We start from the raw sequence: 17,177 nt of genomic DNA on the forward strand, positions 1-17,177 counted from the left end.
CCGAATTGACTGCACGTTAAGGAGTCCGTATGCTGCTATGCTTCACCTTTTCAATGTGTGAAAATCTTGTGAAGATCCATTATGTTGCTCAAACACACAAACGATAAACGCAGTCACTCTCTCTTCCCTAAAACAGGCGGCGTATGTTTGGCTGTTTCAGCTGTGTGTGCTTGAGGCTGGGTGTGGGGTGTATACAAGTGTCAGACAGACTGCACGCTCTGTAAACACATACTCCTAAACAAAATCTGGGGCGGAAGCAGAAGATCACCTAGATGTGCTTGACCTTTTCAACTCTGGGTTAAACTGTTGTACTTTCACTTTGTCTAAGACTCCGGACTCTTGCACGTGTGAGAGAAAGGACGCATATGCTATCTCGATTGTTTATAGTTTTGCATGGATGTGAAGTTAAATTGTCCGACGTTCTGTTTGAAATATCTGTACGAACATGCGTGTAAATATAGATGTTTGATGTTTACCACAGATGCTTTGTAGTTCATTTCGACAGGAGGAAGATGGAGAGAGACCACCAAATGAGACACATTTGTGTGTCCAAATAGTCTGCGTTTAGAGTATGTGGGACTACTTTGCACTGAAAACTAGGCTGAATGATCACTGAACAGCAAACACACCTGAATATGCCAATGAACAGCTCTCCACCATACCGTACAGGTATGGCGAGAACTTCAAAAACAATGAAGATCCACTTTAGACAGACTCTTGGTCATAGACAACGTTGTTATGATATATGATTTAATACATAAAATATTCATTTTCTACTGCTTATCCTCACGAGGGTCGCGGGGGTGCTGGAGCCTATCCCAGCTGTCTTCGGGCGAGAGGCGGGGTACACCCTGGACTGGTGGCCAGCCAATCACAGGGCACATATAGACAAACAACCATTCACACTCACATTCATACCTATGGACAATTTGGAGTCACCAATTAACCTAGCATGTTTTTGGAATGTGGGAGGAAACCCACGCATGCACGGGGAGAACATGCAAACTCCACACAGGATTGAACCCTGGTTTCCTAGTTGTGAGGTGTGAGCGCTAACCACTCGACCGCCGTGAAGCCATTACACACATAAAACATATCAATGAAAAAAACGAAGTCTTACCCTTCAGTCTAATCCAGGGTTCGGCAACCTTTACTATCAAAAGAGCCATTTTACCCCCATGCTTACTAAAGGAAAATATATAGGAGCCACAAAACATAATTTAAAAACAATATACAGCCAAACACCCGCTTGCCCTCCATTCTTTGAGCTCATCCAATCACGAGTCAGAACTCATTCAGGGTCTCACAGAATGTCAGATTTAAAAAAAAACACAAACACAAAAATGCATATTTTCCCCATTCGGGTGTTAAAAAAAAAGGGAGCCACAACAAAAAGTCTGAGGAGCCACATATGGCTCTGGAGCCGTGTGTTGCTGACCCATGGTCATATAAACATATAGCCACTAAATATTGACAAATTTCTTTAAAAGTGGCAAAAATGTGTCCAAGCAAAAATTAATTTGCTATCTGTCACAAGCGTGCAATAAAAATGCTTTGCTAGCTTGGAAAAGTAAACAATCCCATTGTCAAAATGTCATAGCAAGAGTAAAAATAGCAATATTTTAGCACTTCCGACTTGCGTTTCTTACAAATGCAGTGGCTTTTGTCCAAATTTCCCGTTCTTGTAAAATCCAAAGACGTTTGGAATTTTGTTTTGCTGTTGAAAATACTTCACCGTGACGAGCTAGCGCTAGCGCGTGGCTACTATTTACATCCATTCTTTTCTTCAGTCATGCAGGAGGACTGTATACAAAGACACTCTGATCACTATATCTTCTACAATCTGCTTTCTCTTTTTCAGTGCATGAATGTATGCATGACCAAACGGAAATATGTCCGTCATCATCTGATGCTGACATTCCGAGTGTCAGCTCAAAAAAGAGGCAAAAATTTAACATGAAGTTCTTGAGAAAGCACCAATGAAACACCAATTAACCTAGCATGTTTTTGGAATGTGGGAGGAAACCGGAGTACCCGAAAAGAAAACCCACGCATGCACGGGGAGAACATGCAAACTCCACACAGAGATGGCCGAGGGTGGAATCGAACTCGGGTCTCCTAGCTGTGGGGCCTGTGTGCTAAACACTCCACCACCATGCAGGCCCCCGTGCCAAATGTTTATTTTTGGAAGTCGTCAATTGGATTTGATTTTTAATTTTTAATGTTTAAGCAACAACAACTTCACAATGGTGGGCTGGGTTAGCGCGTAGACCTCACAGCTAGGAGACCAGGGTTCAATTCCACCCTCGGCCATCTCTGTGTGGAGTTTGCATGTTCTCCCCGTGCATGCGTGGGTTTTCTCCGGGTACTCCAGTTTCCTCCCACATTCCAAAAACATGCTAGGTTAATTAGCGACTCCAAATAGTCCATAGGTATGGATGTGAGTGTGAATGGTTGTTTGTCTATATGTGCCCTGTGATTGGCTGGCGACCAGTCCAGGGTGTACCCCGCCTCTCGGCCAAAGACAGCTAGGATAGGCTTGTGAGGATAAGCGGTAGAAAATGAATGAATGAATGAACTTCACAATGGCTTAGCTGGTAATTGTGGATCACCTTATAAGCAAATAAATAAAAAAAATCAGCATATACGCAATCCAGCAACACCACTTTCGTGGAGAGGTTGTGACCTACACCTTCACAACAAACAACACAACAAACTTTCTGAGTTACATGAAACACTTGTATGCTAGGACTACGTTAAAAAGCCATAGCATTTCAGTATGTGGAATCAAACTATGGAATGGATTGAGTAAGACCCTCAAACAATGCACAACGATGAGCCAATTCAAGAAACAATACAAGCAGTTGATGTTTGCTAAATACAAGGATGAAGAGTCTTGAACCAGTCATGATGTGCTATATATATCACTATATTGACACTTACTATGGTACACATTATGTCATTGGATGGTCATAAATAAAAAAATAAAATAAAAAATAAAAAATAAAAATAAAAATAAAAAATAAAAATAAAAATAAAAATAAAAATAAAAATAAAAATAAAAATAAAAATAAAAATAAAAATAAAAATAAAAATAAAAATAAAAATAAAAATAAAAATAAAAATAAAAATAAAAATAAAAATAAAAATAAAAATAAAAATAAAAATAAAAATAAAAATAAAAATAGGAAAGCAGGAAGTGAACAAATGTAACAGTTACTGATTGTAAAAGTACCAGATGAAGGGGTAGGATTTAATAAGCTTTGCTTCTTCCTACTCCTTTTGGACATGTGGAACTGTGAACTGATTATGTGATGCATTCAATTGTAATCTGATGCATGTTCAAATGAAATTAAACCATTACCATTACCATTACTATTACATGAAGATGGGGCTTCATCCCAACATTTATTTAAAAGAACTACCCCCACTTAGATGAATACGATGAATATGTCCATGACACAGATTCCAGCTGCGTGGATGGCTGTCAGGAGTCCGGGACATTTTACCTTTGAAGTGCGACTGCCGCACACACTCCTTCCCAGTCAGCTGTCAAGGTTTCCCCTTTAAACAGATCATGACGTCAGACTCTGCCCCAAACAAATGTGTCCTAACAGTGCCACATCTGGAGTGAGAGGGGAAGAGTAGGAATGTGGCGGAAGGTTTGAAAAGGGAAAGCAACTCTGAAACTGTTTTAGCTCAAGGACCCTGGCCAAGCATGACCTATAATTTACTGCTCCCCCCCTCCAAAAAAAAAAAAAAAAAAAAAAGATCCGATCACCAAAAAGCATAAAAAGCCATGAACGCAACCATGAAATGTGTGCACGTGTGCTGGTAACTCTTCTCGAAAATATATATTCATAAAAAAAAAAAATTAAGACTGTTTTGAGGGGGTGAAAGTGTTCCATTGTTTTATTTGGCAAAATGTGATGTTTCAATGTGGTTTCAGGGGGAGGTCCTACTAAAGACTTTGCAAGCAGCCTGTTCTCGTTGTCACTGTCAGAATCAATCAGAGCTGCTGGGTCTGCATTAAAAACCCGTAGAAGGAGCACAGCAGCAAAGCGAATGTTCTGCTTCGGATGGTTGCTGGAACAGATATTGCCGATATTGTGACAAAAATATGACAAAAATATCTGAATTCCTAATCAAGTATGCAAAGCAATACACAAAAATATATATATATATATATTTCCACACATCTGTTTTGCTCTAGTGACGGAATATGTGTGCAAGTCTCAGGACACCCTTTAGACTGAAAGGGTGCGAGACGTTTAGTCGGACGGAAAATATGCTGAATGTGTTTGAAGGAGTGGACACAGATAGGGAGTGTGGGGGGTGGGGGGGTGGGAAAACTGATAGATTCCCTCTAGTTACTGAGTCATATGTTTTACATCAGCACTGCACAAGTGTGTGCTCAGCTTTGAAAATATCTTCCAATATCACACAGGCACAATTCCAGGTGAGGGCATTTCAGGTGTCCACCACAGAGCAGGAGACGCCAGTATTACTTCATAGAATGTACAAATGTACAAAAGTAATAATCCAAAGACATTTCAAAGTCAAATATTACAATTTAGAAACATATGGTCAGTATTTGTTGTAACTCAAAACACATGATTTGAATGTGTGTATCGGGTATGCAATAGAACTGGAGTCCAAACATACTATAGTCATCTATCATGCTGCTTATTTCTTGCCTCATATTGGAAAATAACATAAAAAGTGTCATAAAATGTACAGGAAAAATATTATATGTAGCCATGACACCATCCAAAGCAATACTGCCTGTACTGCGATACATTTACAGAGTTCTCCATCAAACTGTGGTAACCCGGGAGCAACTATCAGGATGTGGTGAGCAAAGCCTTCTCGACTTGCCTAAACACTATCAAAAACATTGACTTTAAAACTTATATTAATAATAATAATAGATTTGATTTATACGACATCTTTCAAGAACAGTGAAATCCATTACTCAATCCCTCCACAGTAACACACACTGGTGATGGTAACCTATATCCGTAGACTCAGCTGTTCTGACAGAAATGTGGCTGCAAGTTCACGGGCCTCTTCGACCATCGCTACACATTCATTGCCATTTATACACCAAAGTGGAAGAGTGGGTGAAGTGTTTTGCTCAAGGACACTAAAGAAGTGATGGTTTCTGGGCGACCCACGAGCATTTGTTCAATGAAATTCATTCATTCATTCATTCATTTTCTACCGCTTTTCCTCACAAGGGTCGCGGGGGGTGCTGGAGTCGCCTATCCCAGCTGTCTTTGGGCGAGAGGCGGGGTACACCCTGGACTGGTCGCCAGCCAATCACAGGGCACATATAGACAAACAACCATTCACACTCACATTCATACCTATATAGACAATTTGGAGTCGCCAATTAACCTAGCATGTTTTTGGAATGTGGGAGGAAACCGGAGTACCCGGAGAAAACCCACGCATATTTTCCACGGGGAGAACATGCAAACTCCACACAGAGATGGCCGAGGGTGGAATTGAACCCTGGTTTCCTAGCTGTGAGGTCTGCGCGCTAACCACTCGACCGCCGTGCCGCTTGTTAAATGAAATGGTTTATTTTATTCCTAAGAGTCTATCTTCATTCAGTAGAAACCAGAACTCAACTCACAAGACGTGAGTGGCAGGTAAGTCAACATTGATGCGCTACACTGATGATGGAGATGTCATACAATTTTAAAATATCCCTTTAATAGCGTAAAAAAAGTGTTATAGTAGTACAGTAAAATTAACATAACAGGCAAGCTAGTCCAACAAGCAAGTTACCAGTCACTAAATTCACCAAGCTCTCGATCTCATCACTTCACTCTTCTCTGTACCGTATCTTCCGGTGTGGAAGTTGTATCAGTAATATGGGGATCATTTTTTATATACCGGAATGGCTACATTGGACATAAACAGAATAATCTCCAGGGGTTGTGTGGTTTTTGACGACTATTAGGATCAAGTGAATCATCTGACCCATCGGCTTTCCCGTCTGAGAATCCCAGTGGATATCACTCCAGATGAATCACCAAAAACCCGATGTTGCAAAAGTCAAATTCTTGCCGCATAATCACTCACAAGTAGTGGAAAAAATGGTAGCGGCGAAGCCCTAAGTGGGTCTACGGTTGCATTAACAGGCACTGTTAGACAGCGAGGGGTGGTATCGGGGTCAGGGGTGATGGGTGCCCTCGCAAACAACTCCGCCACCTGGAGAGGAAGTCAACAAGAGAGATGCTTTCTCCTGCAGCCCAGTAAACCCTGGCAACAGATGATGCTGGCAAACATGTGTGCGACAAATGTGCCATTTGAAGCAGTGACGGGATCTCAATCATCACCAGATGAGACTTGGATATAAACAGAGCAGGAAAGACAGCAGGGGGGGCTAGCAGCGTCAGAAATATGCTAAAAATGCCCGCTCTTCTTTTATAGATATGTATACTGTATTGATTCTGTGACAGATTCCATGACGGTATGATAAGTCACACTGCGGTCCGATGGTTAAATATTATGATGACTGCCTGATGAGTGGGAATCTGCTGTTTACTGGACCGCAATCAAGCAGCTTCTATTGCTCTTTGAGGCTTAATGATCAGGAAACAGTTTCATGATGGTCTACTTTCTACCATCCAGTTTCACAAGTACTTATAACAGAGAGTATAACACACTTGACTTGTATTTTTGATATCATTTTCTACCTGCTCGTTGTGTATTTTCCTCTCTTTTTTACTCCCCATTGCCAGTTCTGGTTTTATTTAAAGGTATAAGGGTTTTATTTAATTTGAACATGCATCAGATTACAATTGAATGCATCACATAATCAGTTCACAGTTCCACATGTCCAAAAGGAGTAGGAAGAAGCAAAGCTTATTAAATCCTACCCCTCCATCTGGTACTTTTACAATTGTTACATTTGTTCACTTCCTGCTTTCCTATTTTTATTTTTATTTTTATTTTTATTTTTATTTTTATTTTTATTTTTATTTTTATTTTTATTTTTATTTTTATTTTTATTTTTATTTTTATTATTTTTTTTATTTATTATATTTTATTTTTGTCATGTACCAAAGTAGGAGGTGATATGATCATCCAATGACAATACTTTTACAATCAGTAACTGTTACATTTGTTCACTTCCTGCTTTCCTAATATAGTTTAAGTATTTTTTTTGTTTTTTGTTTGTTTGTTTTTTTATATTTTTGTCACGTACTGATGTACAAGGTGATATGACCATAGAATGACATAATGGGTACCATAGTAAGTGTCAATATAGTGATATATATAGCACATCATGACTGGTTCAAGACTCTTCATCCTTGCAAAGGTAACTCTTCGGGAATCACCCAAGTAAGGCTAGGATGATCGACTTTTTGGAAAAAGTAAGTTTTTGAATTGGGAAAAAATGTCATACTGTATGTGAGTTTGGGATGAGACTTTATGCTAAGTGTTGCATATTTAAAATCTAAATTGTATACAGTAAAGCTCAGTGCTTTTTTTTTACTCCCGCTTGCCAGTTCTGGAAAGTACATTCAGCAGTGACACAAGGACCGTCTCCTCCATGGCAGATCACGCTTGTGTTTTTTCAATTAAGCCGGGCTCCTGTATACGATTCATCAGGGAAACCATCATTCTCATGGCGCAGCAGAAACTAATGGAAAGTCACTTAACATTCTTTTTTTTTCCAGGAGATGTATCGAAAAGACCCGTGAAGTTTAAAAGTGGAATTTTGTCAATGAGAATAGACGAGGTGTTGATGGAAGGTCAAGGTCTCATTGGGAGATTTCGGGGTGCAAATGCAAACAGTGCAAAAGGAGCAGGAAGAAAGTTGAGTGAAAGCCTACAGATGGATGGATTTCCAGGAGAATGTGGGTTTTGTCACAGTTCCGGATCTGGGAAGATTACAGATCCACGGAAATCACTTCAAAGCTTTGTGTCGCCGGGATCTAGAGAAGTACAAATTGTCGCCGGTCTCTTTTATTTACAGAAAAGAGCCTCAAAGAGCTTTGTTGCATTTATCGTCCCTAAGATAAATCACTAGTGCACCAGTGTAAACACACATACCCACACACAAGAGCGGAGAGACAGCACCGTGTCAACACTGCATGGCCCAATTCCCAGATATTCCATTCACTTTCATTGAGTATCAATCCTGTCGGTATTCCAATTATAGCTCATCTTCGCTGGTGTACACCAAAAGTATAACGCAATGTCAATATTGGAATCACATGCATGCCCATAAAAAGTGGGAGGTCCCGGAAAAGGACAGCCCACATGACGCCCCCCCCCAACCACAACAATCAACACAGACAGTACCAGAGTAGTGAGAGGAGAAGCAGCAGGAGGAGTCTGAATTCTTACCTCAAGAGTTACGATGAGGAGTCAGTACGAGGGGAAAAGCCACATGACGAGCGGCGTCTCTGTCTCTGGTTATTACTTCTCAGCCGCGGAGACGGGGCGCTGAGACATGCAGGCGACGCTGAGGCGTACAGGCGGCGCTCAGCTGAGCGTCACTCGGCAGAAAAGAAGAGCAGCCACGCAGACCCCAGGCCCCCGTCCGCTAACAATCTGCCTTCTGAGGATGAAAAGAGAAGACTTCATTACCAGCTGGAGACCACGCCTCCAACCCCTTCCAGTCTCCCTCCCCTCCAAAGACTTATCCGCCCTCCCTCCTTTCCCACTCTTTGCTTCCCCTCTAAAACTCCCAGCCAGTAGCACGCGCCCCGTCCCGGCCAAGGAGGGGAGCAGACTGCCAAAGAAAACCTCCCAGCCTGACACCAGCCAGCACTGTGCAGTGCACACTAAAAGTGGGTACAGAAAGATGGCACACAAACTCTTGTTTTGAAAATTTACATGCATGCACTTCACAAGTGTCCCGGGCTTAATGCTGAAGAGCTCGAGAAAAAAAAAAAAAAAAAAAAACACCACCACGGATGGTGCGCATGTGTCTGTGTCATTGGGGTGGAAAAGGGCTATTAAATGAGTATGAAGAAGAAAAACAGACGGGGGTAGAATTAAATTTCGATCAAGTGAAGAGTGCGAGTCGGTGGAGATTCACTTCAGCAGACTATTCGGACAGACGGGCAGACGGAAAAGAAAATCACAGACGCGTTCGCAGGAACACACGGAGCAAAAAAAGCGGTTGATCAGTTTGACAGTTACAGCCAGTACAGACATATTATGGACCAGGGGGGGTTGTTTTGACTTCGCCAATTAAGTCTGCAAAGATCATCACTTCCAAAAGTGTCGGACTCAGTGTGTTGGTGTGTCTAGAAATCCCTCGTACTTCAAAATATTTGCATCATTGAACCGGACCCCTAAATCTCATCCCTTTTTCTCCAAACCTAAGAGAACTCTCTTTCCTTAACAGACAGGGAAACTAGACCTGTTGCTGTTTACTGTCATTACGGTAATTATGACGGGCTGGGCACACTCATGTCTCTGCAACCTCTCCCCAGTTGCATTACACACAAACCATGCTCTACCAAGTCTGGAGGTTTTAAAAACCAGGCCATGGTGACAAAAAAAACTTGAAAAGTGTTAAAATATAAACTGGTAAATTAGTCTCTAAGGACGATTTTGGCAACTAGAGAGAAATGCACATTCCCAGTTAGGGCATAGTCTCGTCCACAACATTAGATGAACTTGGTTTCATAATTACAGACAATTTGAACGCAACATTACTACATTAGCCACGTATACATGGACCCAAATATTCCAATTCCATTCGGGTTATTTACTCAAAACGGAAAGAATGTAACCTTTGTATACACCTCATTCCGAAATAAAAAAGTGCCAATCCAAATGAATATATAATCGGATTCACAGGGGTGGAATATTCCTTTCCCCAATCCGATTGAGGTATCTTGTATCCGCTCAAATGGAAAGTTGTCACACTGCGTTCTTCCACGTGGTGTTTTTCTTCTTCTGTTGTTTATTGGCGGGTGGCAAGCAGCTTTCGTGTGCATTAGCGCCATCTGTGGAACAGAATCTAAACCCTTCTATACGCCATTCACAAGTCCGGTTTTATTAAAAAAAGAAGAAAATACATATCTATATAAAACATGTGCCGAGCTTAATTATAAAATATTAGCAAAATTTAACTTTATCTTTTTCTGTTCCCAGGTGCGTTCTTTCAGCAAATGCTGAGATATGACGTAACACGCAGCTCGAGATGTTCTTCGATTTAAAAAAAATGGAGGCGAGCAATCGTTGTTTTTGATTCAAACTAAATTTCAAGACTGGGCGAACTAAAAACTGGCAATACGGTGTTATTCCAACAAGTGAAAGAAAAACTCGAGGAAGTCGGTATCACGTGATGTTGGTGTTTACGCTTTACTGCGCATGCCCCATTGACTATTCTGGTTGATTATAGCGGCGCATGTAGACACGCCATTGGAATATTCCTTTCCATGTATACCATTGCTTTCGGAAAGGTCATTCGGAAAGAGAAAAACTCCTCATGTAAACGTGGCTAGTGTCTCACAACAATGTCGCAACAAGTCGTATCAGTCAAAAATTGCATCACGAAGATGAAGTTGTTTGTTTGTTTATTTCTTTCGACCAACAAGCTGAATAGGTGTTCGGTATGTTAACGTAACACATTATTATTCGGCTACACAACAACCTAAAGACCATAAATGTGAGGCTGAATAGACAAAATTAACATAACAAGCAAACCAGTCCAACAAGCAAGTTACCAGTCACCGACTTCACCAAGCTCTCGATCTCATCACTTCAGTCGTCTGTGTTGCTTCTGAACAACTTTGCCAACTCTGGAGGAAAATGAAGTGCCACTACCGCCACCATATTGTATTTGTCACAAGCCTACTACAGTATAATAATAACCGCATTAAAAGAACAGGCCATGGTGACAAAAAAAACTCGAGAAGCGTTAAAATATAAACTGGTAAATTAGTCTCTAAGGACGATGTTGGCAACTAGAGAGAAATGCTACATTGTTGCTTTAAGAAGCTCATTCCCAGTTGGGTCATGGTCTTGTCCACAACATACGATGAACTTGGTTTGATGTTACAGAAAATTTGAACGCAACATCACTACAGTGTCTCACAACAATGTCGCCACAAGTACCGTATCTTCCGGTGTAGAAGTCGTATCAGTCAAAAAATGCATCATGAAGATGAAGTTTTGTTTGTTTGTTCGGTATGTCAACGTAACACATTATTATTCGGCTACACAACAACCTAAAGACCACACTAACTGTGAGGCTGAATAGACAAAATTAACATAACAAGCAAGCTAGTCCAACAAGCAAGTTACCAGTCACCGACTTCACCAAGCTCTCGATCTCATCACTTCACTCGTCTGTGTTGCTTCTGAAGAAGAAGTTTTGTTTGTTTCTTTCTTTCGACCAATGGGCAGAATATGTGTTCGGTATGTCAACGTAACACATTATTATTCGGCTACACAACAACCTAAAGACCATAACTGTGAGGCTGAATAGACAAAATTAACCTAACAAGCAAGCTAGTTCACCAAGCTCTCGATCTCATCTCTTCACCCTTCTCTGTTGCTTCTGAACAACTCTGATGAAGCGCCACTACCGCCACCATACTACAGTATAATAATAACCACATTAAAAGAACGGTGGCGGTAAAATGTTTCAAATCATCCAAAAAAAAAAAAGAAAAAGCCCAAACAAGATGTATAAAGGAAACGTTTTGCAGTAGCGGAAGAGTCATGCAAGGATTACAGATCTCTGGCGTTCCCCCACTCTAGCATTAACACCTACACACACTCTCTGTGGCATAATGGTGTCAAATTTACACAGTTCCACAAAGCAGTACTTAAGGTTACGGGCTGCCTTCATTGTAGGTTGTGAAAGGGGGTTAGGGTTGACACAGTTGGAACGTGCATGGTTATGGATGACCAAAAAAAAAGGGGCAAACAAACCAATCTTAAGTTGACTTAATCAAAATTAAAGTCTGAAAAAACAAGAGTATTTTGTGGTGACTTTAATGTGGATATTTAGTGACAGATAATACACAAATCAATCCAACATCGGAAAGCCAATGTTTGAAAACTGAATATTCAAGTGGACTTTGTCCGACTGAACTGAAGTACAGATTCTCGAGAGGAGTGAAGTTTTGGCATTTCGGTAAGGCTGTTCTGTTTTGGGAATAATGAAGCTTTGTGACTTTTGTTTTCGAAGCTAAGATTACTATAACTGGGTTATATTGGGGGAGTGGCACGGTGTCTTTTTAAAGAGCAAGTCATAATTTATTTTCAGCAGTCGGTTTATAGCAGAACACATACGCTACTGTACTGCAGCATGTATGCAGTGTGACAGCTTTCATTATTTGAATTTTTTATTTTTTTTTGCTTCTACCTTAAAAATCTAGTAAAAGTAAATGGCATCCAGTCTGAAAAGAGAGAGCGGGTATAAGTACAATTCCACATGCTGTTCTGGAATGGTAATTGCTAATGGTAATTACGCACCAAGTTTGCATTTCTCATCATATCAAAATACAATGACAAAAAGGACCAGATTAAATGATACCACGCAAAAATACTGTATAATGTACTATGGATAAATCAGGACTGGAAAGACACCAATCTCAAATGTAGGCCTAGACCCCCTACCCCCCATCCCACTGCCCCCGGAACCCCCAACCTGGGCCCCACACACACATGCAGACAGTCCCACCCCTGCTTTTATAGCTGTTTGTTGGGTTTGAGTGTGTCAACTCTGTAAGCAACCGCAACATTCGTCGACGATTTAGCTTGTTAGCTGCCTTCGTCATGAACGCACAATAGTGAGTATAAAGAGGATTTTTATTGTAAATGTTAAACCCCAAATCCAAAATCTAATTATTTTAAAGAATGAGGGTACAAACTACTGGATAGTTTCAAACAACTTATATTGTCAGTGTGTCATTCCAGTCGGTATACTTATCGGTTATTCATTTGTGCGGATTTGAGTCGGATTTTTGGGTCATTGGGTCATTCCAGGTCAAGATGCCGACACACTTCACCAATGAAATGAAAGGTTTCCCCTCTACCGCCAACACCAACGCGTCTTTAACTCCGAGTTAGGGCTAGTCATAAAAACTGAATCAATTAATTGATTCAAATTAAATTTTAAACAACTAACATACTGATGTACATATATATATATATATATATATATATATATATATATATATATATATATATATATATATATATATATATATATATATATATATATATTGAGTTCTAGGAATTTCCCACTTCCAATGACCAGTGATGAACCAATCACACACTGGTATTCCTTTCCGAGCCCGGCAGCCACGAACATATGCTCTCCTCTCTGGGCAAACACGAGGCACCTTAGCCAGTGTAGACTTAGCAACTTGGCGATGTGTACTCGCCCATCCATGTGGACCAGGAGTGATGATATTCCCAGGAACACCAAGACTGGGAGTTTTAAGTGAGACGTTTAGTCTAGATTAATCCGGTTAGTCCAGTTCCATATAAGTAAAAGTCAAGAGTAATGGTAATGGTTTTATTTCATTTGAACATGCATCAGATTACAATTGAATGCATCACATAATCAGTTCACAGTTCCACATGTCCAAAAGGAGTAGGAAGAAGCAAAGCTTATTGAATCCTACCCCTCCATCTTGTACTTTTACAATCAGTAACTGTTACATTTGTTCACTTCCTGCTTTCCTAATATAGTTTAAGTATTTTTTTTCACATACCGAAGTACAAGGTGATATGAGCATCCAATGACATAATGGGTACCATAGTAAGTGTCAATATAGTGATATATATAGCACATCATGACTGGTTCAAGACTCTTCATCCTTGCAAAGGTAACTCTGCGGGAATCACCCAAGTAAGGCTAGGATGATCGACTTTTTGGAAAAAGTAAGTTATTGAATGCCAGTAGCTTCATGGGAAAAAACATGTCATACTGTATTTGTTTGGGATGAGACTTACAGGCTAAATGTTGCATATTTAAAATCTAAATTGTATACAGTAAAGCTCAGTGCTTGAAACGGATTGGGTTAGCTTTCATGGCATTCAACGCCCCGGGGGTGGGGGGTGATATGGGGGGTTTGCTGTGGCACTGAAAATGGCAGCCAGCTGTGAAAAGTATGTCATTGAAAGCAAAAACACTGACTCTTGAGTATTAAACACTGTGCTGGATGATAATTAATCCACTTAACAGGTTCTGTCTCTCTGACATTACTGGATCAGTGAGAAGGGTAGAGTTCCTGCAATTGTTCATGAAAATGTTATTGCGGACAAGTTTTATTTTATGTTATGTTGCACAATAACGTAAATACCGGGTTTCTAGGTTTGTCATGAAGTGGGCAGCAATCTGTGGGGTGTACCATTGTATCTGTGATTTAGATGACGTGTAGTAGTTTCTTCCACATCATCAATACATATAAATATCTATTTAAAAATTTAAACAGCTGATTTGTTAATCATGTTAGTTTGTTGTTTCTGCGCTGAAAACAACCAATAAAGGCCAAATTCCCTAAAATCCACACACAACCTTTCGTTTCCACGTCAGAATGGGACAGAATGGTTTTATTTGATTTGAACATGCATCAGATTACAATTGAATGCATCACATAATCAGTTCACAGTTCCACATGTCCAAAAGGAGTAGGAAGAAGCAAAGCTTATTAAATCCTACCATTCCATCTGGTACTTTTACAATTAGTAACTGTTACATTTGTTCACTTCCTGCTTTCCTAATATGATTTAAGGTTTTTATTTATTTATAAATTATTTATAAATTATTTATAAATTCTGTATACATTATTTGTAATTATTTTTAATTATTTTCAATTATTTTTAATTATTTTTAATTATTTTAATTTTTTTGTCCCGTACCGAAGTACGAGGTGATATGACCATACAATGACATAATGGGTACCATAGTAACTGTCAATATAGTGATATATATAGCACATATATTGACAGTATAGTGATATATATATAGCACAAAAAATAATAAAAAAAATAAAATAAAATAAATAAATAAATGAATAGAGGAAACCGGAGTCCCCGAAGAAGGGAGAACATGTAAACTCCACACAGAGATGGCCGAGGGTGGAATCGAACTCGGGTGGCCTAACTCCAACCACAGCCAATATTAATATTAAAAAAAAAAAACATTTCTGATGGAATAAACTACTTCAAACCTCAATAAAAAAGTCCAACAATACTCATACTTTAAAATGGCTGAAGATCTTCACATTCAAATTTACAATCCAACAGTTCCACTCCAGTCCTGTAGGTGGTGCTAATACACATTCATGTAAAGCTGGTGACACATAGAGTAATACTATGATAATAATACTATGAACATGTAAATACAGAAACATAAACTCTGAGCTGTAGGGATGGAATGAAAAGGTACGGCCTGGTTTACTTTGGATTTAGCCTATTTATGCGTGTAGTTGGAACAAAATTAGTTAATTAGTTACTTCCATTATACCTACATTAGCTACATTAGCATTAGCGATTACCTACATTTAGCTCACAATGCAAGGCAACATTAAGATGAACGTTACGATGATGTCATTTGAAGAGACTGCCAGAATTCCTAATGATAATGACATTTAAATGTATCCAACTGACTGTTCACTGTAGTCGCCGCAGTCCATCTTCTTTTGTAATTATCCCGTGTTATTAGCGTGTTAAGGAAGAAATAGCCGTGCGTGGATAGAGCGTCCATTGAACTGCAGCGGAACCACAGCAAAGCAAACACAGCTCTCATCTGCACAAATAGGCCTTTCAATTCCTAAAACATCCCTCCCAAAAACCCCGTCAACCTCCAAACTCGTCCCCACCCCCCCTTTTGTCCCATCAACACTTTGGCTCTTCAGCCAGACCAAAGCCACCAAATCCAACCTTTTTTTTCTGCCCCCTTCCAAACACACAGAGGTGAATGGTGTCTACTGTACCATCCACCTCCCTCTCTGTGGGGTAGAAGCAGTTTGACAGGCCTGTATTTATGGTGAGTTGGAGTCATGTTGGAATGAATCATGAAAGGCACCAAAATCATCTTGCTGTATGTTTTATTTCATCCAGCAGCTGTGTCGGTCCGCGTGTGTGGCCGTTGTGTATGCGGAGTGGTGTTTGTGTAAACAGGTGTTAGGAATTATGATAATCCTCTTAATGGCTGATAATATGTACGTTCTAAATGACTGCTCATTATTAGTCTGCGTCATTAAGACCGTGGGGAATTACACGGGGTGAAGGATGTGAGAAAAATCCGGGAGTAGTCTTTACACACTTAAGTACTAGGGGTGTGTATTGGTAAGAATCTGGCGATACGATACGTATCACGATACGATATATCGATATCCGATATCCGATATACGTATCATGATATATCACGATACTGTTAACAAGGCGATATTTTTTTTTATTATTTCCTGGAAAAACTGAATTACACCAGCAATATGCACTTACTAAACACATTTTTATTCAATTACAAAAGTATGTTATGCTGGATCACAAACTTAAAGTGTAGCATTTGGATAAATAAAGCTTTAAAATCCAGCTTTAAATTTACAAGAAAAAAAAACACCCATAAAAAACAAATAAATTAAATATACTATACTGTCACTATAGTATATAGTCAAATATAGTAGAGTCAAATATACTATACTGTCACTATATTGACAGTTACTATGATACACATAATGTCATTGTATGGTCATATCACCGCCTACTTCGGTAAAAAAAAAAATTACAAAATTTAAAAATTCAAAAAAACAAAACAAAAACCGAACCAAACCGAACCATAAACCGAACCAAAAACCGAAACAAAACCAAACGTAACGTAACGCAACATACTGTAACGCAACGCAACGTAACGTAACGTAACGTAACCTAGCCTAATGTAACGTAGCGTAGTGTAACATAACGTAAGGTCACATAACGTAACGTAACGTAACGTAACGTGACCAAAACAAAACAAAACAAAACAAAACAAAACAAAACAAAACAAAACAAAACAAAACAAAACAAAACAAAACAAAACAAAACAAAACAAAACAAAACAAAACAAAACAAAACAAAACAAAACAAAACAAAACAAAACAAAACAAAACAAAACAAAACAAAACAAAACAAAACAAAACAAAACAAAACAAAACAAAACAAAACAAAACAAAACAAAAACAAAAACAAAA

At 39.4% G+C, this 17,177-nt stretch overlaps 1 protein-coding gene across 5 annotated transcripts in view; it reads right to left on the bottom strand.

The window, feature by feature from the left end:
- LOC131131711 (uncharacterized) overlaps positions 1 to 17,177 on the bottom strand; it is a 225,899-nt gene that overhangs the window by 48,371 nt on the left and 160,351 nt on the right. For all 5 annotated transcript variants that reach the window (XM_058076659.1, XM_058076655.1, XM_058076657.1 and 2 more), the window contains one exon: positions 8,371 to 8,584. The gene's annotated coding sequence lies outside the window, so the exon portion shown is untranslated. The remainder of the gene's footprint in view (positions 1 to 8,370; positions 8,585 to 17,177) is intronic.

This window comes from Doryrhamphus excisus, chromosome 6 (assembly GCF_030265055.1).
Source record: "Doryrhamphus excisus isolate RoL2022-K1 chromosome 6, RoL_Dexc_1.0, whole genome shotgun sequence".
NCBI classification, from domain to species: Eukaryota; Metazoa; Chordata; class Actinopteri; order Syngnathiformes; family Syngnathidae; genus Doryrhamphus; species Doryrhamphus excisus.